We start from the raw sequence: 25546 nt of genomic DNA on the forward strand, positions 1-25546 counted from the left end.
AGCGGACACGGAGCAATGGATCCAAACTACAAGAAAGAAGATTCCACCTAAACATTAGGAAGAACTTCCTGACAGTAAGAGCTGTTCGACAGTGGAATTTGCTGCCAAGGAGTGTGGTGGAGTCTCATACTTTGGAGGTCTTTAAGCAGAGGCTTGACAACCATATGTCAGGAGTGCTCTGATGGTGTTTCCTGCTTGGCAGGGGGTTGGACTCGATGGCCCTTGTGGTCTCTTCCAACTCTATGATTCTATGATTCTATGGTGCCAATGGGAGCTTGCTTCCAGACACAAGTAGCAGCTTTGCAAAGGAAAATTTGTGTCAAGACAACCTTCCTCTTCTTGCTCTCCCACAGTTCCAGGGCAACTCAGGCTTCCTTGAAGGCTATTTACATTGCAAGAAGTGTGAAAATTAATTGCATTTGCACAATTAACATCACATCTAGGACTCAGCTACACTGGCAAAGAAAAAGTGCTTTATATGTGTTGTTTATGCCTTCTAACACTGTGACACTAGATGGCGCGGTGGAGTTCCATTTTTGCTAAGCCCAATTTCTGAAACATGGACCACTTAGAAACGCCATCTCCAACTCCTCAAAAGATTCCATCAACAGTGTCTCCGAAAATTTTTACACATCACTTGGGAAGACAGGCAAACTAATGCCAGGGTACTGGAAGAAGCAAAGATCACCAGTGTCGAAGCAATGATTTTTCAACATCCACTTCATTGGACTGGTCGTGTTGTGTGATGCCCGATTATCGTCTTCCAAAGCAACTACTCTATTCTGAACTTAAAAATGGAAAGCGTAATGCTGATGGTCAACAAAAGAGGTTCAAAGACTCTCTCAAGGCAAATCTTTAAAAATGTTGTATAAACACTGACAACTGGGAAACACTGGCCTGCGAGTGCTCCAATTGGAGAACAGCCTTTACCAAAGGTGTCATGGGCGTTGAAGACACTCGAACTCAGGACGAAAGGGAGAAACGTGCTAAGAGGAAGGCACGCTTGGCAAACCCTCACCATGATCAACTCCTGCCCAGAAACCTTTAACTATAACTGAAACACTTATTTGATGTGTCTAGATCTAGCCCCAGTTTAGCCCCAAGAAGCTAAGTTTCTCTTCCATACCCAAGTACACTTGAGAGTGCAGACCTTTGAAAATATGACAAGTTCAGGCTGCTCAGGGCTTTTAAAGGTAGCTAGAATTGCTTCCAACTTGTTCTGTACTTTGGGTACAAGTATAACAGCACCATCCTAAGTATGTTTAGTAAGTCCCTGGGGCTTACTCCCAGGGATGTTTTGCAGGCCTGGAATCTTAGGTCCTGAACTGGTCATGTCTAGTGCCCCATCTGCAGTATACATTTTAAATAATATTTTAAGTCATGTCTTCCGCCAAAGGATCTTGTGAATTGTAGTTAGCTAAGTGCTGAGAGCTGTTACGAGACTCCTTTCCCCCTCACAATTCCAAGAGTTCCATGGGAAGAGGGTTTGACTATTAACCACTCTGAGAATAACAGCTCTGTGAGGAGAAAAGGGGTATCCAGTTTTAAAGACTGGTGTAAAAACGAACCTTTCCATTATTTCCTCCCTTCTGCACAATCTTCTTCTGGTCCATTTTATCACCTTGTTGGCTTTCTTTGCTTACATTTTATTTCTTGCTTCCATGAGTGAAATTATATCTGATGCCGGGCATCCTATATTCATACCATCGTGAATATGAGCCAGTACAATAGGGAACAGAGGACGGTGTAGAAAGACCATTGTATTTTTTCCAGCATCTTGTATCAAAAACCAAGTGATTCTTCACTTTTCTGGATTGACTCTATAAGTGCTTTGTGCTCATTCGTATTGCAAAAGAAAGGGTAGTCTCACACACACACACACAAACACACACACTTTTCCTCTCACACAAGATTCACAAGGCAGTAACACTTCAACGTTCAAGGAGGTAAGAATTATAGCATTGAAAAATGACCCTGTTACTGTGATTTTTTTTTATTATTTAAAAAGTAGATGCAGGAGAAACTGAATGGGGAAGAGAGCTCTTTTGTTACCCTTGTGTTGATTTGTAGTGAAAGAAGTGCAAATACAGTAATTTGTTGGAACTGTGCGAATGCCACCATTTCAGAGATGATGGGGAGAGGGGGGTGCGAAGTAATGTAACATCGAAAGCCTCCCACTTTCAAGGTTACAACTAGTGGTTTGCTGGACAGATAATTTCTCTAACTCCACCCCATCTTCATCCTAAACTGGGCGAAGATTGGATTATTTTTTGCGTGGACAGGTGGAGTCCCTCCAACCCCAGGCGACCCCCGAGAAGAATAATGACTCAAGACAACGTGCTGTGGGATTAAAATTGGCCACAACTTTATTAAGTTTCAGATGTAGGGAGACCTTGGCTCAGGCATTGGGCGTTTATCCTTCCCATTCCCCAGCCAGGAATCTGGGAGACATCAGGGTTATCCAGAATGTGTGGGAATTGGGCTGGCTCCGGAGAACATATGTTCAAGCAGAGAGCCCTCCCCCCGTTTCGCCGCCGTCACAGGGGAGAGCAATGACAACCTCTCGACGTATGGCCAATGCCTCCCCCCTCAAGACCCCTTTAACGGGGAATCCTGAGATCACCACAGCAAGGGGGCATGGGTCACCGCTTCACCCCCCCCCCCATTTAGGAAGATAGACTAAAGGAATCTGCCCAAGGCATGAAACTGCCAAAGTTGTGACATTTTGCTATGGGAAAGGCAAAACCTGCCAATACAGGAAAATTCCTTTCTGGCCCTTCAACAGCGACCCTGACGTAGCAGCGCCTGCATACCTGTGGATAAGAGGTTAACCTGCAAAAGAAGACTTAACTGAGGGAAGGCAGGATGGGAGAAGCTCTGGAGCCAACTGACACTTCACAGGTAAGATTCACCTTATGTTGTGTGGGCAGGGTGGTCCCTCCCCTTACCTGGCCGATCCCCTGGCAACACCTCCCCAGGTGGGACTGGGCGATTTGCTGAGGTATAATAATAATAATAATAATAATAATAATAATAATAATAATAATAATAATAATAATTTATTTATACCCTGCACATCTGGCTGGGTTTCCCCAGCCGCTCTGGGTGGCTTCCAACAGAACAGAGGTAGGTGGAGACCTCCAGGTATCCAGCCTGGGGAGGGTGAAGCCAGCCCGGACTACCGGGAGCAGCACTGGGATCTGGGGGGTTGCGCGCGACCATGCAAAAGGTGCTCCCCAATTGATGTGGGGAGAGGTCATTACTGTTTTACAATAGTAATATTGGTTAAGGTATAAATATAAACATAAATCAGCCCTCCCCCATGAACATTATTTCAGGATTCAGATTACATTTCTTTGAAGCACAATTTATTCTACAAATTGGGTTAGACTGCAGTCCTACAAGTAGACTGGATCTTCAATGGGTTTCTATTTTTTCAGCACCATTTCCCCTTCCTTGTTGTTGTTACTTCCTTTAACTTGAGTGATTCCATCCATTTACTCATGAGTGATTCCATCCTGGATCGTGACCCAGAAGATGTCCCAGTTTTCCACAACAGCATGTTGGAGGGTATGCAACCGAGGGCAATTTAAGCAAACCCCCAACCATTTTAATGACACTACTAGGGCTACATTGGCGCCACTGCACATGATAAAATGTCAATAGTTGACAACATCTGTCTCTTCCTCCATTGATTAACCATAACTCTTTACAGCTCTGCTAAATACTGGGGGGTAACCTGATCATCAGTCTTGCCAGTCAAGAATCTCATAGAGGTGCTGCCACAAGACATTTCTGCTCCCTTTTTTATTTTGAAGTTATGGCAAAGTTCTGTCTATTCAGAAATACTCCACCAAATACACTGGGACTGTCAGGTGTGTGTGCAGGAGACAGGCCCTGTGACCAATAGGATCCTGCAGGACTGGGGCCTTCCTAAGTTTGTTCTGAAGAGGCAAGGCACAGCCTCAGAGGTGAGGCCGATTGGTAACTCACAGCACCTGGTGGCAAGAGCTGGGAAGGGATATAAGGTCAGCTTTTCCCTTCAGCTCTTTGCCATAGCAACATGCTTCCTGCCTTGCTGTGTTTGGCTTCTTGCTTCCTGGTCCTTGAACCTCGGCTTCTTCACTCCCTCCTATATTTACAAACTGGATTCCAGCAGGGAAGTATTTAGCACATATGTCTCTCAAAGACAGGAAAATTCCTTTCTGGCCCTTCAACAGCGACCCTGACGTAGCAGCGCCTGCATACCTGTGGATAAGAGGTTAACCTGCAAAAGAAGATCCTCGGACCTTTGACTTCTTGACTCCTTGCTTATTGACCCTCGGACTCTTAGCTTCCTGGCTTCTGGACCCCCATTCCTGCTCCCACCCCACCATCTTGCCCCAGGGCCTGACATCCCCTGTCGGGAATTCAATCGCCCATGATCCAGACCATGATAGGGACTTACACCAAAGTAGGTGTGTTTATTATATCTCTGAAGTAGAATATGGTGGCTAGAGTTTTCACAGGAGATTCTAGCCTTCTGATGGTAACAAAAATAAATAAATAAACCCCACAACATTATAAACTTCAAGGGAACAATATGTGAGTTTTGTGTGTACTACTCAGCATGTAAGGACTACTTCCATTCCACCATTGAAACACCTGATTCCCCAGCCATTCCTGTTTATTGACAGCTGGTCCCAATGCTCTGCAGTCAGGTGGGGTGTTAACATTGCATTACATGTCTACAAGCTGAGCTGAGCCGAGCCATAGAATCATAGAGTTGGAAGAGACCACAAGGGCCATCGAGTCCAACCCCCTGCCAAGCAGGAAACACCATCCTGTTTTGAATAGTTGAGTCTAATGAGATAATGCTTTTCTCTGCAGAAAGAATTTGGACTTTTTGTGCATACTTTCCTGCTCCTCTTTTGGTGGCAATCTTCTAATCAACTGTACAAAAAAAATGCTTCTGATATACCCTATAAAATGCAGTGGTATCTCCCTTTTTTGCCCTCCCTTGTTTCTCTTTAAAAACAACTATTAGCTTGGTGTAGCTGGAGCTCTACAGAAGAGGAAATAGATTTACTACCCACCAGGGTCTTTGAGAGACATATGTGCTAAATACTTCCCTGCTGGAATCCAGTTTGTAAATATAGACTTTATCGCAGAGAGATAACATTTGGGTGAATTGACACCTTTCATTAAGATACCATAAGTAGCGATGGTGGTGGGAGTTATGGCAGCAGGCATGGTCCCATTGGGAACTAAAATACTTCCGCCCCCAAACATGCAAACTCATTTCCAGAAGCTTGCTTCTTTCCTACAGTTCACTTTATCTATAACGCTTAACGTTTCTATTCCTGTAACATTTCAGAACATTCAAGTGATTTCATATCCAATATACCAATAATTGCTAATCAGCCACAGTGAGATTATGAACCGCTGGCCTTATGTGAAGTAGGCTGAAGTTCTGCTAACAGCGATCACTTGTAAATAAGAAGCAAGGATTGTGACAAATATCCCAAATTGTTCTGTAGCTCAGATTTGATTAAAACCTGGAGAATAATATCAGTCTGTTCTCCTTCATCCTTTTGCCTCTGGTCTTCCTCTCTCATTCCCACCCACTTGACTCCATCTTACCCATGTATCCCCAAACTTCTCTCCCGTGGACCCATCTACACATCTTCCTCGTTCTCCTGTGGTGGGGAAATCTCTTCTTTGCTCTTCCCATAACTGGAGCAGCAGCAAGTTTTGGCTGAGACAGGAAAGGCAGGGACCAATCACTGAAGCAGGAAAAGAAGGCGCTCTCTCTCTCTCTCTTTCTCTCTCTCTCTCTGACACCTAACCCCAATGCTGCTACATGCTATGGGACAAACAAAGCTCAGTGATACAACAGGTTAAATCACTGACATTTTTGAGTAGGGCTTGGAGACACCTGTCTGAAATCCTATGAGGGACAGTCCTGGATTTACAGAAGCTGTCCCAGTTCCAGATTTGATCCCAGAATGTTCTGCTTTTCTTTAGGATGTCCCTGTTTTCATCAGAGGAATATTGGAGGGTATGGAGTTATGCAACACGCCCCCCCCCCGGAAGCCAAGGGGATAAGAATCTATACAACCTTTAGAAAGCACCTGAAGGCAGCCCTGTACAGGTAAGTTTTTAAAATGTTTAATGTTTTATTGTGTTTTTATATATGTTGGAAGATGCCCTGAGTAGCTTGGGCAGCACAGGCTGGGTTGAGGTATGGGGTGGGTGGGGTATAAATAATAAATACAGTGGTACTTCCAGTTGCGAACGGGATCTGTTCCGGAGGTCTGTCCGGATCCCGAGGTTTCTACAACCCAAGGATCAGTGTTCTGTGCAAGCACACAGCAGTAGACTGCTTCTGCGCATATGCGTGTGGCGAAACCCGGTTCGATACTTCCGGGTTTGCCGCTTTTGTAACGTGAAGTTTATGTAACCAGAGGATTACGTAAGCCGAGGTGCAACTGTATTATTATTATTAATAATAATAATAATAATAATAATAATAATAATAATAATAATATTGAATAGGACATCCTTATTTTCATCGGAGAAATGTTCTCAATCCAGCCCGCGGACGGTCCAGGAATCAGCCTGTTTTTACATGAGCAGAATGTGCCCTTTTATTTAAAATGTATCTCTGGGCTATTTGTGGGGCATAGGAATTTGTTCATATCCCCCCCACCTAAAATATAGTTTGTGACCGGCCCCCTGCTGAAAAAGATTGCTGATCACTGGTGTAGGCATAACTGAGCTAGACGGATCAGTAAATTGACTCAATATAAGGCAGCTTCCTGCATTCCTATGTAGCAGCAGAGCTGGCCCAAGACGTTTTCCTCCAACGGAGAGGAACAAGCAAGGATGCAGTGCTGCTGGTGTCCCTTAGCAACTGCTGCCTGAGGCGGTTGCTTCCCTCTGCCCAATGGTCACGCCAGCCCTGTGTAGCAGATGGTCAGACATCAGGCACTGTGGAAACTGGAGTGTCTTCGTGCTTTGTGTGTCAGAGAGGTAGCTGGAATATGCTTGGTGGGAGGGAAGATGGGAAGGAATTGGTTGCCACTGTACCCCTGACTAGAATCTGAGTTAACTGCATTTTCAGTGAGATAGTATAAGCTATGGAAATAAGAAGAAAAGTTTTGCTTATTGCTACTTTAGCAAACTTGTCAGGAAATGTGCATTTCTGTCTCTCTCTTATAAATGTCGCTATGATCTTCAAATCTATAACACAGTGAAAAGCCTTCTTTCCAGTTATAAAGTTGAATTTATCTTGCTACGGCACAGAGGCTTTTGAGTGCATTCAAACTGAAATAACCATTTGACTTTTGAAAAGGTTCATGCATTAGGCAGAGTGCATTAATTGTATCCAAAAGTTGCTGAAGAGGTATTAAATTGTCTGCTGGAAAACAGACTTATACAGCATCTTTTTATGTCTCAGCTGTTTCTCTTGTCAGTGTTGGTTTTATGATTGCAGAAATGTAATAGTTTCTCTGCATCTTCCAGAGAGTTCAAAATTTCAAGCAGCACTAGAAATCACCAGTTAAAATTGAAACAGAAACTTTGTTTTCTTTTCCTTTACCTTCCTGAGAAACCTCTTCAGTGCCTTCAGAGTGTATTTGAATTCTGCAGCATAGCATATTTACCCGTAATTCATACTTTTGTCATTAATTTTCTTTTTTTCAACTTGCATACAAGTAAAGTAGGAAGGAAACTGCTCAACCAAACGAAACAGGGGGAAAATAGCAGCTAATTATTGGGCTTTGGCATAATCAAAATGCAGTGGACTGGATCCAGGCAATCTTAGTTGAAAATAGGTCCCATTGAAATGAACAGTGCTATTTTTCTAGAAAAAGATGTGCCGGAACTCACCCCAACGCCTCACTTGTTCTCTTATAATGGCAATGGTACCCACTTGAAAGGTGCCAGAACTGAGTTCTGGCAAGTTCCAGCTGAATAAAAGCTCTGGAGATGAATGAGATAAGTTGCTCATGACTTAACGCATGGGTAGGCAAACTAAGGCCTGGGGGCCAGATCCAGCCCAATTGCCTTCTAAATCCAGCCCGCAGACAGTCCAGGAATCAGCATGTTTTAGAATGTGCGCTTTTATTTAAAATGCAACTCTGGATTATTTGTGGGGCATAGAAATTCGTTCATTTCCCCCCCCCAAAATATAGTCCGGCCCCCCACAAGATCTGAGGGACAGTGGACTGGCCCCCTGCTGAAAAAGTTTGCTGACCCCTGACTTAACGAGTCACTGATTTAATTGGGAACTATGTTTCAGCTACTTTAGTTTGGATACCAATCCAATGATCAGAAGTTGATCTCATGCCAAACCATGGATGGGTTTAAAAGAGGACTGGACAAATTCATAGGGGACAAGGCAGTATGCCTTTGAATGCCAGAAATTGGGGATCACATGTGGGGAGGAGGGCTGTTGCTATCACATCCTGATTTGGGCTTCCCATAGGTATCTGGTTCACCACTCTGGCTTAGATGTTGGCTTTGGCCTGATCTTGCAGGGAGACTCTTCTTATGTCCTAAAGCAAATAAACAAGGGAATAAACCAGTAAGAACAAAGGGAGTTGATGAAGTCAAGAACTGGGAAAGCAATGAACACAAGACAGAAACTAGAGGAACTGGAGGAAGTCTGAGAAGGTAACTGGGTTAAAATGTGGCATAAGAGCGGTTCATGTACTCAAGAGCTAGATGGGTATAGAAATTTGAAGGGATATCATGTGACTGGTAAACTCGTGCCTCTCTCCCAAGCAATATTTTTCTCCCATCTCCTTGTGATACTTGGATATGTGAAGAGGGAATGTGGGAGTTTGCTGTGCATCCTTTATCGCCTCTTCCTTGCAACACTCAGTGAAGGTAAGTGGTTTGTGAATCACAGTGTTAACAATGCAGCTAACAATAAAAGTCTTGCGTTTTATCACTTAACATCCTCGTTGCAGACAGATGGAATGTTATCATTTCATTATGAATACTTTGCAAGGTTTAATGTTTCATAATGGAGAATCGGGCAGGCACTGAAATTACTGTCAATCAATAAGAAAATGGCTTTTGCGATAATGTTTATGCTTCTCTGTTATGGAAACATTTGAGCAATAAAAATTCGTAGATCAGCTTTCTGTGAGTTCATTCAAATGTACTTGATATCCCTTTTTAAAACACTTAATTATTCATATTTGAGATGTAGGTTAGGGAATGAAGTGGAAAGCAAGTACTGTGCATGTTTTTCTTAAAAAGCAGCAACCATATCTTTTACATTTAAAATGTGGTGCTGACATTACTTTTGATTTCTAAAACTGGTGATATTAATTGGTCTTTTATGTTTACAACACATGCTGCTGACATTACATATTATTACTAACACTGCTGTTTCTTACAGTGTGGAAAGAGCTGGGATTAATCATTTGCCTTTCTCTTCTTTGGCACTTTGGGGGAGGGATGTAGGTGACAAAGGTTTTCCCTACGTTCAGTGGGGTGGGGGTAAGTTCTCAGTAATTTTTGGTGGGACCCAGGGCTTACATTAAGATGAGGTGAGAGCAGGTAAAACACCCTCTCTTAATGGTATTGCTCCATATCTCTCTCTCTCTCTCTCTGAGCAAGGTCATGTAAAATGGCCCATTGGAAGGTAAAGGTAAAGGACTCCTGGACGGTTAAGTCCAGGCAAAGGCAACTATGGGGTTTGGGGACTCATCTTGCTTTCAGGCCAAGGAAGCCGGTATTTGTCCATGGACAGCTTTCCAGGTCATGTGGCCAGCAGGACTTAACCACTTCTAGCACAAAGGGGCACCATGACGGAAACCAGAGCACACGGAAACACTGTTTACCTTCCCACTGCAGTGGTACCTATTTATCTACTTGCTCTGGTGTGCTTTCCAACTGTTAGGTGGGCAGGAGCTGGTACAGAGCAACGGGAGCTCACTCTGTCACAGGGATTCAAACTGCCGACCTTCTGATCGGCAAGCCCAAGAGGCTCAGTGGTATAGACCACAGCGCCACCCCTATCCCATTCTGTGCAAAAGCAAGGGAGAAATAATAATAATAATAATAATAATAATAATAATAATAATAATAATAATAATTAAATACCCCACCCATCTGGCTGAGTTTCCCCAGCCACTCTGGACAGCTTCCAGCAAAATATGAAAAATAATAAAATGTCAAACATTATAAACTTCCTGATACAGGGCTGCCTTCGGATTTCTTTTTAAAGCTCCCTTCTGATGGGAAGGTGTTCCATTGCGAGAAGGTCCTCTGCTGCTTTGTGGGGGGTAAAAGATCTTTTTCCTGTTCTATGCCAGTTTTGCATGCATTCTCTTGTAGGTCCATTATTCCTCTTTTTCTGTAGTTATTGTTTTTAAGGCAGAAAACTTCAATTTTTAGGAGACCAATGTCATTGTGCTAAGTGGCAGCACAGAAGTAGGTCTTTGAAACTTTGGCCTGCCAATCTATCCATCGGTGTTTGTTTGACAACCTGGGCATAATGACATGACGTATAGCACATGATGATGGAAGAGACGAAGAAATGTTGGGTCAGGAGCCAAAGATGCAAAGATATAGGGAAGCAGAGTGCTTCTGTGCACACAAGGCAGGGACTGCCAATGTGGTTCCACCCCCAGATGTTGTGGGACCCAACTCCCACCAACCCTGACCACTGGTTTTGCTGTCTAGGGCTGATGGGAGTTAAAGGCACCTGCACACAAGATGCTGAAATTATGTTTCATAACATGAAAGCATCTTGCGCCAAGCACACTAAACTGAGCAATCATATACACGTCTACTCAGAAGAATGCCCCCCATCACTAAGGCGTGTATAGGATCGCAGCCTAAAATTCTCAAACCAGAGTGGAGAATATGTTCCTCGGTTTCGTTTTGGCTTAGTAGCAAGGATCCACTAAACTCACAGCTGTCACCAGACACAGAGTCTGAACAATTATGGAGGAATTTCAGGCTTTATCTCTGTTTAGCAGCTGGCTTCTCCAGAGGACAGAAAAATGAGCTTTGGTAAATATCCAGACTATTAGCACCTCATGCTCAGATCTCCTAGCCTTTTCCGTAATGTTTATCCCATCACAGATGGATCAGTGCTTGTGCGGATGGTACAATAATGCTTTCCACTGCTTCATAGACCTATTTCCTGATATATTATATGTATAGTAAATCCTTTCAGGAACAACAGTGTCCTGATTCTATTTATAAGATGCATTACTCCACATAACACATTTCAAGCACAATGCCTGAACTGTTTTCTTTTAAAGAGAGTTCATCTTATTTTTGTGTGGTTCCCCATTGCTTGGCATCCACAGAAGTTTCAGATATATATATATAAAAGATATTTTGGGGGACTCTTAGTTTTCTTTCCCCTTCAGCTAACCTATAAACTCAACTGGAATTAATTTCCTAATAACCAGGATTTGAGAAAAGAAAGGAAATAGCTTTTAAAGATTTTAATGCAAGTTTCCTGCTGTGTGGATTTTGCTTGTGCGACTGAGCGTGTGTGGATGAAAGTCTGCTAAATTTTAGCACTTCTAGTTTGGCTCGGATGCAAAACTCATGGAGAGAACAGCTCCAGTGAAGAAAATTCATTGGATGAGTTCACGCAATGATTCTCTTCGCTCAGGTTTTCTCTGCAGGGCTTCAGTTCAAGAACATAGCAGGGGGTAAGAAAATCCTTAAATCAGTGTGCTTCCCTCCCCTGCTCTGCTTTAAAACTCAAACACTGGACAGCTGTCCTTGAATATTCTGTTTTGCTGTACAGTCGCAATGCCTGTACCTGCTTTCTTGTATTTGGATGAAACATCTACAATATGAGTCATCAAAAATTAGTGGCGGTTGGCTGACGATGGCCTGGTATAGTGGATCGAGGGCCCCGGCCCCGCTAAGTGAAATAAATACACATGGACACGTGGTATAAGGTTAATGGGCAAGAAAAGGCCACAACTTTATTGATTACAGGAGTGAAAAGGTATTGGCTTAGGCATTGGATGACTATAGGTGGTGGGTTTATTCAACAGTAGGTGGAGCCTGTTGATGCTCATCCAACTATAGGCTCACCCCCTGATGTCACCGAGGGTCGTGCCATAGCCTCCCGCCAAGCAGGCATCGGACGGAATACATGACCGCCAGATTCCTTTAACGGAATAACCCATGGTAGATAGCATAGGCGAAGGCCACACCTAGCCCTTAACACATCACAACAGATGAATCCAATGCCTAACCTACCCACCAATACCACAAAAGTTGTGACGATTGCTACGAGGTAGGCGAAAAAACCAAAAAGCCGAATGCCAAATGGAAAAATACCTACCAGGCCCCCCAGACAACTGGGGCGACCAACCTAAGGTCCATAGCAAGGCCAAAAACCTATACCCTGAGCTAAATGGGAGTGGAGGGTGGGTGACTCGCTGCGGGTCGACGAGGACTGAGGGGGAGGAGAAGCCGGCGCCGCAGCATTAAGCTGCTGAACACGCCCTTCGGAGGCACCTGGTTGGCTGCCCCCGGTGGGCGTGGGCGCCGGCCGGCCAGGTAAGAAGGGGCAGGGGCTAAAGCCCCTGCCAGGGCGGAGTCCGGGCTCCCGCCCACAACCACTCCCCTCTCTTGCAGGGAGGAGAGTCTTTGCACAAACAGACCAAACCTAAATAAGGCAATCCAAAAACACAGTTTGATTAACAAGGCAATCCTAACCATGTCCACTCAGAAGTAAGTAAATCCTCTTGAATTACAGTGGTACCTTGGTTCTCAAACTTAATCCGTTCTGGAAGTCCATTCCAAAACCAAAGCGTTCCAAAACCAAGATGCGCTTTCCCATAGAAAGTAATGCAAAACAGATTAATCCATTCCAGACTTATAAAAATAACCCCTAAAACAGCAATTTAAGATGAATTTTACTATCTAACAAGACCAATGAAAGCAATAATCAATGTACAGTACTAGAAAAATAAATAAGACAGTACTGTAGATGATAAAAAATGAAATTATTTTTTTTCTCACCTACACTGATGATAGGCATTGTTTGGTTGGGGGGCTTTTATCTATTTCCGCAATCAATCAGTAGCTGAACTGGGTTCCACACAGTCACAAAAAACAAATTAACTGGAAAAGCCTCAAAAACAAAACGCAAAGTAAGTAGCAAAAACAAAAGCGTCAGACTTAATCCATTCCAGAAGTCTGTTTGACTTCTGAAATGTTCAAAAACCAAGGCACAGATTCTGATTGGTGCAGGTGCCCTGAAAACAATAGCTGATGTCCGCATTTCAAAAAATGCTCGAAAACCAAAACACTTACTTCCGGGTTTTTGGCATTTGAGAACCAAGGTGTTTGAGAACCAAGATACCACTGTAAATGGGGTTTGCTCCCAGTGAACCGGGGTTAGAATTGCAGCCTAAATTGACTTCAATAACACTGTTTTGCCACATTCTTGGATGGATGCCCTTACACGCCTGCAAGGGTTTAATAGCAACTGCTGAGCTACATGAACACGAGTCATATGGTGCAGTTCTTGCTGGCTGGCAGTGACAATTCCAAATTGTGTAGCCTCTTGAGGGAGACTCCTTCCTTGGTGGAACCAACTCCTCAGTGCTTGGCAATGCCAATGGCTGCTGCTACTGATGTGTTGCCAAGTTCACTTTCCAGGGAGAAGGCTGGCGGGCAGGAGAGTGAGTTGGCAGTGGCAGCTGCTGTTCCTCTTTCTCACTGCCGTTGCTCCATCTCTCAGATCCTATGGATCCAAGGAAAAAGACAACAAGAAACAAGCAAGTCGATAGTAGTGTTGAGGAAGAGCACCAGCAAGGACCAATGGTCTTTGATGATGATTCGCCTTGCAATAACAAGACCCTTGACTGGTGAACATCCTAGCAACACATGATGCCATGTGGTATAGAAATTAGGGTCAGTCTAGATGAGGGGATACTTGATTCAAAACCAAAGTCAACTACAAAGCCTCCTGTGCCAGCTATGATCTTTCACCCTAACACACCTCAAAAGGTATTTGTGAGGATAAGATATGAAGAGTGGGGAAACCTGACATCCTTGGAATGAAGGCACAATGATAATGTAATAAATCAACACTAAATATTTACAAGTTTATGGATTTTTTTGATTTACTCCGAGAAGTTGAATTAACTATTCCTTTTAATAGTAGTCTTTTGAATTGATGCGTACATTTTCCCAGACCAGAGTGTCTGCTTTTATACTTAAGCCCTTCATCTTTGCTTTTTACCAATGAGTTTTGCAAATTGGCTTTCTAGTCAGGATTATCAATTTTAAATATTTACAGTAGGCTCAGTTCAGTATCATAATTTATTGTGCTAATGTTGATGCATATATTGTTTATATTTTATTATCTAATTTCTACTAAAAGGATACTGTAAGACATGTTAGAAATCATCGATTTAATGACCATAGCATTATGGAGAGGGCTCCGTGGACCATTCCCCCGCTTGATGGAAGAAATCCAGAGTTTGAGCATCCCCAACAGATGACTGCCTAACCTAGGAGAAGCAGCATGGTGTATTCCCTGGACCACAACTCCCATAAGCACCAGGCAGCATGGCCAATGATCAGGGAGGATGAAATTTGTAGTCCATAATGTATTGAGGGCACCATGTTGACCACCTATGGTCTAGTTTCTGCATTTCTTCACTCTTTTCCCAGAGGGTATGGCATTGTTAACAAGTGGGCAAGTATTAGGGAAAGAGGAAGACAGCCATGTTGCCAGGTCAACCTAATTGGCATTCCCTCAGCAGGGAGATAGGTTCTGTTAAATATAGAATCATAAGAGTTGGAAAGAACCACAAGGATCATTTAGTCCAACCCCCTGCAATGCAGGAATCTTTTGCCGAATTTTGGGTTCAAACCCATGGCCCTGAGATTAAGAGTCAAACTGTTCTTACTCTGAAGCCGCTTCTCTTAATGTTCAACTAAAATCTACAATCTTGTAACTTAAGCTCATCATATGCCACCCTGTCCTCTGGATTGGCATAGAATAAGTATTTGCCCACTTGTATGTGGGCATACCTCAGATATGCAGATGACACAACCTTGATGGCAGAAAGTGAGGAGGAATTAAAGAACCTTTTAATGTGGGTGAAAGAGGAGAGCGCAAAATATGGTCTGAAGCTCAACATCAAAAAACGAAGATCATGGCCACTGGTCCCATCACCTCCTGGCAAATAGAAGGGAAAGAAATGGAGGCAGTGAGAGATTTTACTTTCTTGGGCTCCATGATCACCGCAGATGGTGACAGCAGCCACGAAATTAAACGACGCCTGCTTCTTGGAACAAAAGCAATGACAAACCTAGACAGCATCTTTAAAAGTAGAGACATCACCTTGTCAACAAAGGTCTGTATAGTAAAAGCTATGGTCTTCCCTGTAGTGATGTATGGAAGTGAAAGCTGGACCATAAAGGCTGATTGCCAAAGAATTGATGCTTTTGAATTATGGTGCTGGAGGAGACTCTTGAGAGTCCCATGGACTGCAAGAAGATCAAACCTCTCCATTCTGAAGGAAATCAGCCCTGAGTGCTCACTGGAAGGACAGAAGCTGAGGCTCCAATACTTTGGCCACCTCATGAGAAGAGAAGACTCCCTGGAAAAGACCCTGATGTTGGGAAAGATTGAGGACACAAGGAGAAGGGGATGACCGAGGACAAGATGTTTGGATAGTGTTCCTGAAGCTACCAGCATGAGTTTGACCAAACTGCAGGAGGCAGTGGAAGACAGGAGTGCCTGGCGTGTTCTGGTCCATGGGGTCACAAAGAGTCAGACACAACTAAACGACTAAACAACAACAACAATGTGGCAGATCTTCATGTATTTGAAGAGTATATGTGCATTCATCTGGCGTTAACTGTTGCTTTACTCAGAGGGTATGGTTTTACTCTTTATATTCACCTTGAACCTTCCACCAGCAGGGTCACATTGCATCATGGTAAATCTACCTCTGACGTGTTTATCCCATGCTTGAGAATGTACACTTGTCTACTGAAGATAAACTCAGAATTTGCCTGAAGTCTAGCAGCAGAGGAACCAAAGAAACACTCAGCAGAGTACCCTATCCTGGTATAGACAAAGAGACATGCCTAAAGTCCTCCAGAAGCTGTTCGGATCCTGAGGGTATTTGCACAGGCTAAGCATGAAGAGGCAGTAACACTGAAGAACTGACATTTTGCAAATGATAAGATTCTGTTAATTGGAAGAGAAATGTCATAATTCCACTCTAACTATGGTTATATTGGAATTGTAGTGTGGGCTAATAATTGGCAACCGTGTGGGTATGGAAAGAAACTGCAAGTCCCTATGGACCTGGCACTGACGATCTCTGATTAATTAACTTGAAGAGCTGGATTTAAACTCAAAAACTTCTGTTTGTCACTTAATTTAATTAGGTGTTGCACTGTTTTCGCACGAGCTGGTGGTGTTTATTTCTGAGAGCAGGACTGGGTAGGAGGAGGCAACTCCTCCAGAAAAGTGGAAGACATCACAGAAGTTTAAGGAAGTGAAATGTACTTTCAATTCCATCTTGCTTCTGTTTGAGTGCCTTTAGAGTTTCAAATTCCTTCCGGTCTTGCAAATTCTTCTGAATGCTATTGCTAAGTGCTCCAGGACTACAAAGCAGCAGATGAGAGAAATATATCTTTTTTTCAACAGGCTTCACAAATGGCCAGTGCTTGGATATTGCAGTCCACAGGCATCTTACAGTGTTCTGCTTACTAACATTGGGAACCAATGTGATGCCCTCTAAATTCTGGGCTACAGCTCCTTTCATTCACTATGTTGGCTGGAGATGATGGGAGCTCTATATACTATACTAACTTCTAACCATTTGGGGGGTGAGAATAGTAGATGAAATTTCACACAAGTAGATAGAAACAAGCTGTTCTCCACAAGCCCTGCAGCTTAAGAGCTAGGTGGGAAGGGTGTGAAAACTTGTTGGGACATCTTAGCCACTTCTGCACAGTTCTGAACTTCTGCCTTGTTCTTGATCTCTTGAATCATGTTTCCTGAGCTCTGTACCATTACTAGTCTAAATAAATGTATCTTTATTTTGTACAAGTAAGAGCTTCTGCCTGCATGTGTTGGATGGAAGCAAGACAATATTTTCCTGTCTACTTCCAGTCCTCCAGATATAGCATTTAAGAAGACTTTCTGCTGGGCCATAAGGAGTAGGGCAGATTCATGGCAGTTGTTGATCCTATAGTTGGTCCCACTCTGTTCATTCTCTTTCCTCAGCTGTCAGGCCCTGGCAGTTAAGGTTAGAGTAGAGATATAAAAGGCAATCCAAAGCAGATGTTCCCTGTGGCTGAGGTCATTTGTCTGAAGAGGCTGTGATACCAAAAACCAATAGACAGGAACAGAAATAGACTATTTGGAGGAGCATACTGATTGAAGAAAGTTGTAAGCCCTATTGCAATACTCTGGCAGTGTGCATGTGTGTGTAAATGTACAGAGTGTGAGATGCACATGGCTCAAAGTTTCACCATGCAAACACCACCCTGGTTTGAAGACAGCTTCTGAGTGTTTTTGCATGACTTCAGACTTTTGCACTCAATGCATATAATTATCCTGTTGGACATGGGGGGCATGGGGGTGGGGGCAAGAATTTCAGTGGGTGCAGGTGTTTCAGCTTACCTTGCTCTTGTGAAGTGGTTTCTTTCCATTAAACATTTTCTCCAGCACTCTGCAGCCTTCCCAGCTGCCTGAACTTTCAGACTGACAAAAACCACATTGGAGGTATTACAGTACCTTATGATGCCTCCTCCTGAGCTTTAACCGAAGTGCAGGCACCTGCGAAGGCTGCAGAGATAAAACTCACGTAACTTCCATATGTTACTTCTAAATGTTTTAAGCAAGCACCAAAAAGAAAAGAAAGAAAAAGAACACAATGAAGGCACTTGCCTGATGTCAATAGGCAGGGCATTTCAAAGTGTAGGTGCATTTAAATATGTATATATTATGCAGTTCTTGAGGTTATAACCACAACACAAAATTTGTAGAAGCGAAATATACAACCCATTGTTACATTTCATGTGTGCAAAGTAGGACAGCAGCATGGGAAGGTTGCAACAATCAATGAGACAAGAAATCAGCCTCAAAACAACAACAAAAATAAAAATAAAATAATAAAAATAAAATTTTATTTATATCCCACCTTCCCCAGCCGCAGCGGGGCTCAGAGCGGCTAACAACAGTAAAATAATACAGCATTCTAAAATCAATTCATTATAAAATCAGTTCAAATCAAATTGATGGCAACCATTGGGCTAGAGATTCTGTGAAGAATTACCAAAGGAGGGGGTTAGGCTGTGCCCTAGCCAAAGGCCTGGTGGAACAGCTCTGTCTTGCAGGCCCTGCAGAAAGATATCAAATCCCGCAGGGCCCTAGTCTCTTGTGACAGAGCGTTCCACCAGATTGGAGCTGCAGCTGAAAAAGCCCTGGCTCTGGTTGAGGCCAGCCTAACCTCTCTGTGGCCTGGGACCTTCAAGATGTTTTTGTTTGAAGACTGTATGGTCCTCCGTGGGACATACCTGGAGAGGCGGTCCCATAGGTATGAGGGTCCTAGGCCATATCATTAAAATAATTAATATGCTCGGTGAGGGGTCCCCATCCCCAGCCATACCAGTTCTTTACATAGGTATGTCACCTATACTGGTTTTGAAATACATATCAGAATTCAAGAATGTCCAGGAAAGCATCCTTTCAAGACAGAAAAATGCATCTTCAGCAACTTCAATTAGCACACGTAACAACGGAAGTCTGGTATGAGTAATAACTTCTCTATTGACTTCTGAGTCCATGACAGCTGTGTCTATGCAATGAGGAAATATGGGGAAATGCAATGAGGAAATATGGTAATGAGGGGGTAGGTGTTGCTAAAATTACAGATCTGTACAATCACTGGGAGACACTGAGAGCAGAGACATCGCTTTGCCAACAAAGGTCCGTATGGTTAAAGCTATGGTTTTCCCAGTAGTGATGTATGGAAGTGAGAGCTGGACCATAAAGAAGGCTGATCGCCAAAGAATTGATGCTTTTGAATTATGGTGCTGGAGGAGACTCTTGAGAGTCCCATGGACTGTAAGAAGATCAAACCTATCCATTCTGAAGGAAATCAGCCCTGAGTGCTCACTGGAAGGACAGATCCTGAAGCTGAGACTCCAATACTTTGGCCACCTCATGAGAAGAGAAGACTCCCTGGATAAGACCCTGATGTTGGGAAAGATTGGGGGCACAGGGAGAAGGGGACGACAGAGGATGAGATGGTTGGATAGTGCTCTCGAAGCTACCAGCATGAGTTTGACCAAACTGCGGGAGGCAGTGGAAGACAGGAGGGCCTGGCGTGCTCTGGTCCATGGGGTCACGAAGAGTCGGACACGACTAAACGACTAAACAACAACAGCAGCACATGCACTGGAGCTTCCACTGGACTTGGAGTCAAGCTGTCTGTGTTTCCAGCACTGCTCTCATGTCATAAGAGGACACAATTTTGTTCATATACAAAGGCTACTGGAGAAAAACTAACATGGTTATAGGACAATAATGTGAAAAGCCAGCAGCAAGATTTGAAACCAATCTGGGGATCCCGGGGGGGGGGGACGGACACCACGGATGAATTTTGAGAGAAGCCCATTGTTTCAATAAGAATAGCATGGTTCCAAGGGTGGAATGAGGCTGTACATCCCTGCAAAAATGCACAATATTGGGTAATTGTGCCCACCTGGCAAAAAGGTGCTTCTCCAAATTTTCATTGATTCTATTCGTGCTTTTGGAGACCACAGAGGTAGCCACACAGATCTATTTGCAAACAGAAAGATGTTATGCACATTCAAAGGACAGACATTTTACAGATGAATTGCAGACTAGCTTTATTACACTAAGCACTGTAATAAGGCTCATAATGACACTTACACATGAATGATTCAGTTGACTACCTCCTGCTATAACCAACATTAAAGTGAAGGTGCTTACATTGCAGGTGATAAATTATGAAGCCTCTTATTTTAGTGAAAGTATTTAAAATAGTTAAGGGATCTGTTGAAAGACAGGTGCTATCTTGCATCACATCATTTGTCTTGCTGAGCTCTCATAAAACACTGCTCTGGAGGTATTGTACCAGCCAGAAATTATGTGATCATGTATAGGGAATTAATGCATCCAGTGCATAGCAAGGTGTCTATGGGATTGAGCAGATATGCACAGGCCCAAAATGGTGTGCCATAGGTTTTTCCAAATGGTTTTTGCATAGGTCAGGGATCCAATGATTGCTGGCTAATTCTATCATCTCAAACCAAATGCTGGGATAACATTAAAGGGAATTGCATGTTCCCTGGGGGGCCCATTGCATGAAGCTCTGTTCCAGGGTTTCTCAAACAACCTGGGACCATGCTTACTATGCCAACATCAAATGGATCTTAGGCCTTGGAGCAACATCCCAAGACCCCCTTAAGGGGATCGCCTCCTGTGGGAAAAGGGTTTCCCTCAACCTGTTTATACTATGGATGCAGACCAACTTCTCCAGTGACAAGTTGTTTCAAATGTCAATGTACATAAACAACCACAAGACAAATGCTGCTCTGAGGAAGCCGAAAATCTCACAGCCCTGGTCGCCATCGAGGCTGTAGATAAAATCCCTTCTCAGCCCACCAGCTGGTAGCTAACTTCTGTCCACAGAAGGGAGAGAGGGTGAGCAGGGAAGACAGTGATGGCACTCCCAAAGACATGAGACTAGAGATGGGAAGGTCTGGGGGGGGGACTGGAAAAATTGGGGGAAACCCTAGTTTTTCTATTTTTTCCCCAGAAAAATTGGGGGTAAGTGTGTGTTTTTTCCAATTTTTTTGGGAAAAGGGGCTTTGGGGGAAACCAGGAAAAAAACCCTGGATTTTTCCATTTTTTCTGGGGGTTTTTTCCAGGTCTTCCCATCTCTACACGAGACTAAGCCCCTGATTATTGTTGTTGTTATTATTATTATTATTATTATTATTATTATTATTATTATTATTATTACACCGCCCATCTGCCTGGGCCTCCCCAGCCTCTCTGGGTAGCTTCCAACAGAATACTAAAATACAATAGTCTATTAAACATTAAAAGCTTCCCTAAACAGGGCTGCCTTCAGATGTCAGGTAGTTGTTTTTCTCTTTGACATCTGATGGGAGGGCATTCCACAGGGTGGGCGCCACTACTGAGAAGGCCCTCTGCCTGGTTCCCTGTAGCTTGGCTTCTCACAGTGAGGGAACCACCAGAAGGCCCTCGGTGCTGGACCTCAGTGTCCGGGTAGAACGATGGGGGTGGAGACGCTCCTTCAGATATACTGGACTGGGGCCATTTAGTTTAAGGCTCTGGAGTGGACCAGGATGAGAATTTTCTCCTGATGGAGCGCCATCTAGGGGGTGGGGGGCCAAGGCCACCCAAAAAATATTCAAGGTGGGAGCCAGGCCCTCTCAAAATTGTATGGCGCCCATGCATGCACGCCACCTGATTGCCTCACCTCACTCATGCACTGTGGGGCATGCAGACATCAGCTGCACAATCCACATGGCATGTGCATGACATGTCAGCACACCCCACAAAATGTGCGCATTGTTTGCGCATGTCACATGACCATGGCTCCCTCAATAGTGGGCTCATGCCAGAGTGCTTGCCACAGAACCTAAAGCCCACTGGAGCTGCCACTTGGCTCTTGGGGTGTGTGGCTTACCTGCCCTAAAGTGCAACAGACCACCGTGGCAACTTACTACACAACCGTTCTGACTGGGCCAACGCCATACCACCAACCATATCAAAGGGGCACGAACAAGGTCCGCGTTGAGGTGGGGACCAAGGACTTAATGGGAATTGATATGCTTTATCATTGATTGCAAGGTCAAAAGCAATCCCAGAGGGTCAGCGTCTTATCCAGGGGTCAGCAAACTTTTTCAGCAGGGGGCCGGTCCACTGTCCCTCAGACCTTGTGGGGGGCCAGGCTATATTTTTTTTTGGGGGGTGAACGAATTCCTATGCCTCACAAATAACCCAGAGATGCATTTTAAATAAAAACACACATTGTACTCATTTAAAAACACCAGGCAGGCCCCACAAATAACCCAGAGATGCATTATAAATAAAAGGACACATTCTACTCATGTAAAAACACACTGATTCCTGGACGGTCTGCGAGCTGGATTTAGAAGGCGATTGGGCCGTATCCAGCCCCTGGACCTTAGTTTGCCTACTCATGGTCTTACCCATTTGCAACCCTGCTAACCTGGAAAATCACAAAGGAGTTTTGTGCTGTAATTTCACATGAGAAACTTTGGACTGGTATTTTGGCATGCAGTTCTTTCCCACCATTTAAAATTTAGTGCGGCACGACAGTGTATCAATCATAAAGTCACAGTTCCACAATGCAACAGGTGATGCAGTACAAAAGGTACATCAGAGTCTGGGATAGAAGCACTAACATTATAATTGGGAAAACTTAACATCATAATCCCTGCATCTGAACGCACCCGTTCTGTTCTCACAATGGTCAAGGAAATGCCTGAAAGCAGGACATGAGCATAACTGCGCTCTTCCCCCTCATTAATGTGTTACAAGAACTACAGTGCTCTTCCCCGCAATGCAATAGATAATGTTTAAAGCAGACTATGATGCCTTATTCAGTTATTCTCAAACTGCTGAGACACTGTCACTCTTTCAGTATTTACCTAGGAGAATTTGAGCTGACAATAATATAATTATTAATTCAGTTTTTGTGGCTTTGTGCAAATCCTTCAGGTATCCTAGAATTATAATGGAATATGGGGGTATGCTAAATCCAAGATATTTGACTCCCTCACATGGCCAAGAAGAGTTTATTAAGCAGTATTAATGCTACTCAGAACATGGCCTGAATATTCTTGAAACTAAGCAGAGGTGGCCTTGCCTGGGTTGGAGATCATCAGGGAGCTACATGTAAGCCACTCCAAGCTCTTCAGTGGAAAAGTGATGCATAAAGTTAATTAGTATGATTAATAATAATAATAATAACTAGGCATATCCACCATAAATTTATAAAGGGCCCCTTCATCATGAACAGATTTCCAAACAATCGTCCGTTAAGCACCTATAATATAAACTGTACATATTATCATTAAAGTGATTTCATGCTCTTCACACAAAAAGCCTGATAACTGTGTCTTTGTCAAAGCATTAGAAATGTATATTTATTTTTTATGACACGGCCATGCTCAATTAGAACATAAAAAGGCTGCTCTGTTTAACAATGGATTATCTAGATGATAGTTTTTATCACAGCTGCTGAGCCTTGAAAAGTCCAGTTCTCTCCTTTCCAATATTATGATTCTGATTCGCATCTAACCTTTGTAACGATGGTGCTTTTAAAAAATCAGTCAAATTCTTCCTTTGGTTTCTGTAGTCACGCGTAGCCAGGTGGAAAAGTGCCTGTCTCGTTGATGTCAGAAATATCCCTTTCCCCATGTTTCCAACATTGAAAATGCACACAGTTGATTGATGAATTAAAATGGTTTGTAGACAAAGTAGTGATAAGTAACCATACCATCATTGCAAGGTTTCTGCTTGCTCATTGGGACTCCCCCCTACCCCATTGTATTCCCCCTTCACATCCCCTAAATCTGTTCTGGGGGTTTCCCAAGCCTCAGGAATAAATCTGGGAAGGGTGCAATGTATGCAGGGGAAGAAGAAAGGGGAACATACAATTGCACAAGCAGAAATTCTTGCACTGACAGGGCAAGGTAGCTGGATATTGCCCTCCCAGTATTTCTAACTTGACCTCTGGGCAGGAAGCAACAGTAAAACAGCCATCAAAACAATCATTGAATGCCTGGAACCATAAAACATAATAACCTTTAAGAGACACATTCAGCACAAACTCTTAAAATACACAGCAGCAGCAAAGTAGTATTAAGAGCAACATCTTAGCATACAGAGTTTTTATATGCTGCAGCAGAACTTAACTTTAGCTAAGTGAATTCTTGCTTGGAACACAACTTTAGTCAAAAGGTATTCAATCTGAAATCTGGTATAAAGTACGAAAGCTTTCGTTTAGTAAAGGAAGCATATAGTTGATAGGAAAGTGTTCTGTAGTCCTAGTTATCTACACGGAGAAACAAAGAAGCCAAGCTTGCCCCTTTGTTCTTACATCCAAAATAACCTTTAACTGTTTCCGTTACTTTATGTAGCTTGTATTTTAAACCCTGCCCTGGGATCTACCATGATGAGAGATGGGCTATAAAGATGCTTAATAAACAACACCATGAATTAACAGCGCATATTAGAGAAAGGTGAGGGGAAGCTTGAAATGAAACTATCATTTTTGGCAGCGGCTCCTACATTTCTTGCAAAGTTTCATTTCACCCTCAGCTTGTGATAGGATTACAGTGAGCTTTGCCCATAGCTGAATGAGCATTTGCAAATGATTTTTTGAAAAAAAACATTTATGGCTTGCTTTCCTATAGCAAGCCCATATTTGTCAGGCCTTGGTAATCATCGTGCAGAAATGCCTTTTGATTCAGTGCCACCATTGCTACCCTGTACTAGGCTGGGTAGAGGAAACTGCAGAAGTATTTCTTTGCTTGGTTGTTAAGTTTGCTCCCTACAGGGGGAATCACTTAGAAAACCAGTCATTCTACCTGACACTTTCTGCTATGCATATCATGTTCTAATTCCTGTGACTGGAATATCTGACCTAGCAAAAGTGTTGCTGGGAATTGAGCTTCAGTTGTTTCATTGTAATAGGGCCTGCAGGCTAGCCTCTTAAAATACCAAAGCAGGGTGCTCCGTGCCATAATGCATTTTTGTTCTTTTTTCACTTCTGCCATTCCCCCCTCCCTTTCTCTCCTATGGAAGCTCAGTTGGTTTATGGATTACACCAGCTCTAGCCACAGGAGCAGGGGACGCGGGTGGCGCTGTGGGTTAAACCACAGAGCCTAGGACTTGCCGATCAGAAGGTTGGCAGTTCGAATCCCTGCGACGGGGTGAGCTCCCGTTGCTCGGTCCCTGCTCCTGCCAACCTAGCAGTTCGAAAGCACATCAAGGTAAAAGTAGATAAATAGGTACCGCTCCGGCGGGAAGGTAAACAGTGTTTCCGTGTGCTGCTCTGGTTCGTCAAAAGCAGCTTGGTCATGCTGGCCACATGACCCGGAAGCTGTACGCTGGCTCCCTCGGCCAATAAAGTGAGATGAGCACCGCAACCCCGGAGTCGGCCATGACTGGACCTAATGGTCGGGGTTCCCTTTACCTTTTAGCCACAGGAGCAAGTCCTAACCGTAAAGAGCCAGGGACAGGTCCATTCTATGCTTTCCCCCACACTGCTCTATAAACCCCACAAAAGTTCTATTGCACAGGTAACCAACATAGTGCATCTGGAAGACAAAATGTATGGAGGAGTTAGTGATCTGACAGGGTTACCCTTCCTGCCTCTGTTCCTTCCCCCTCCCTCGCTCTTAAGTTTTTTGATGGTGTGAGAACAGTCTTTAACATCCTGAGAACTTTGGGAGGAGGTGAAACCCCACAACAGCTGCCTTAATCAATTGTGGC

Source organism: Podarcis vaucheri, assembly GCF_965113315.1.
Source record: "Podarcis vaucheri genome assembly, chromosome: 6".
Taxonomy (NCBI): domain Eukaryota; kingdom Metazoa; phylum Chordata; class Lepidosauria; order Squamata; family Lacertidae; genus Podarcis; species Podarcis vaucheri.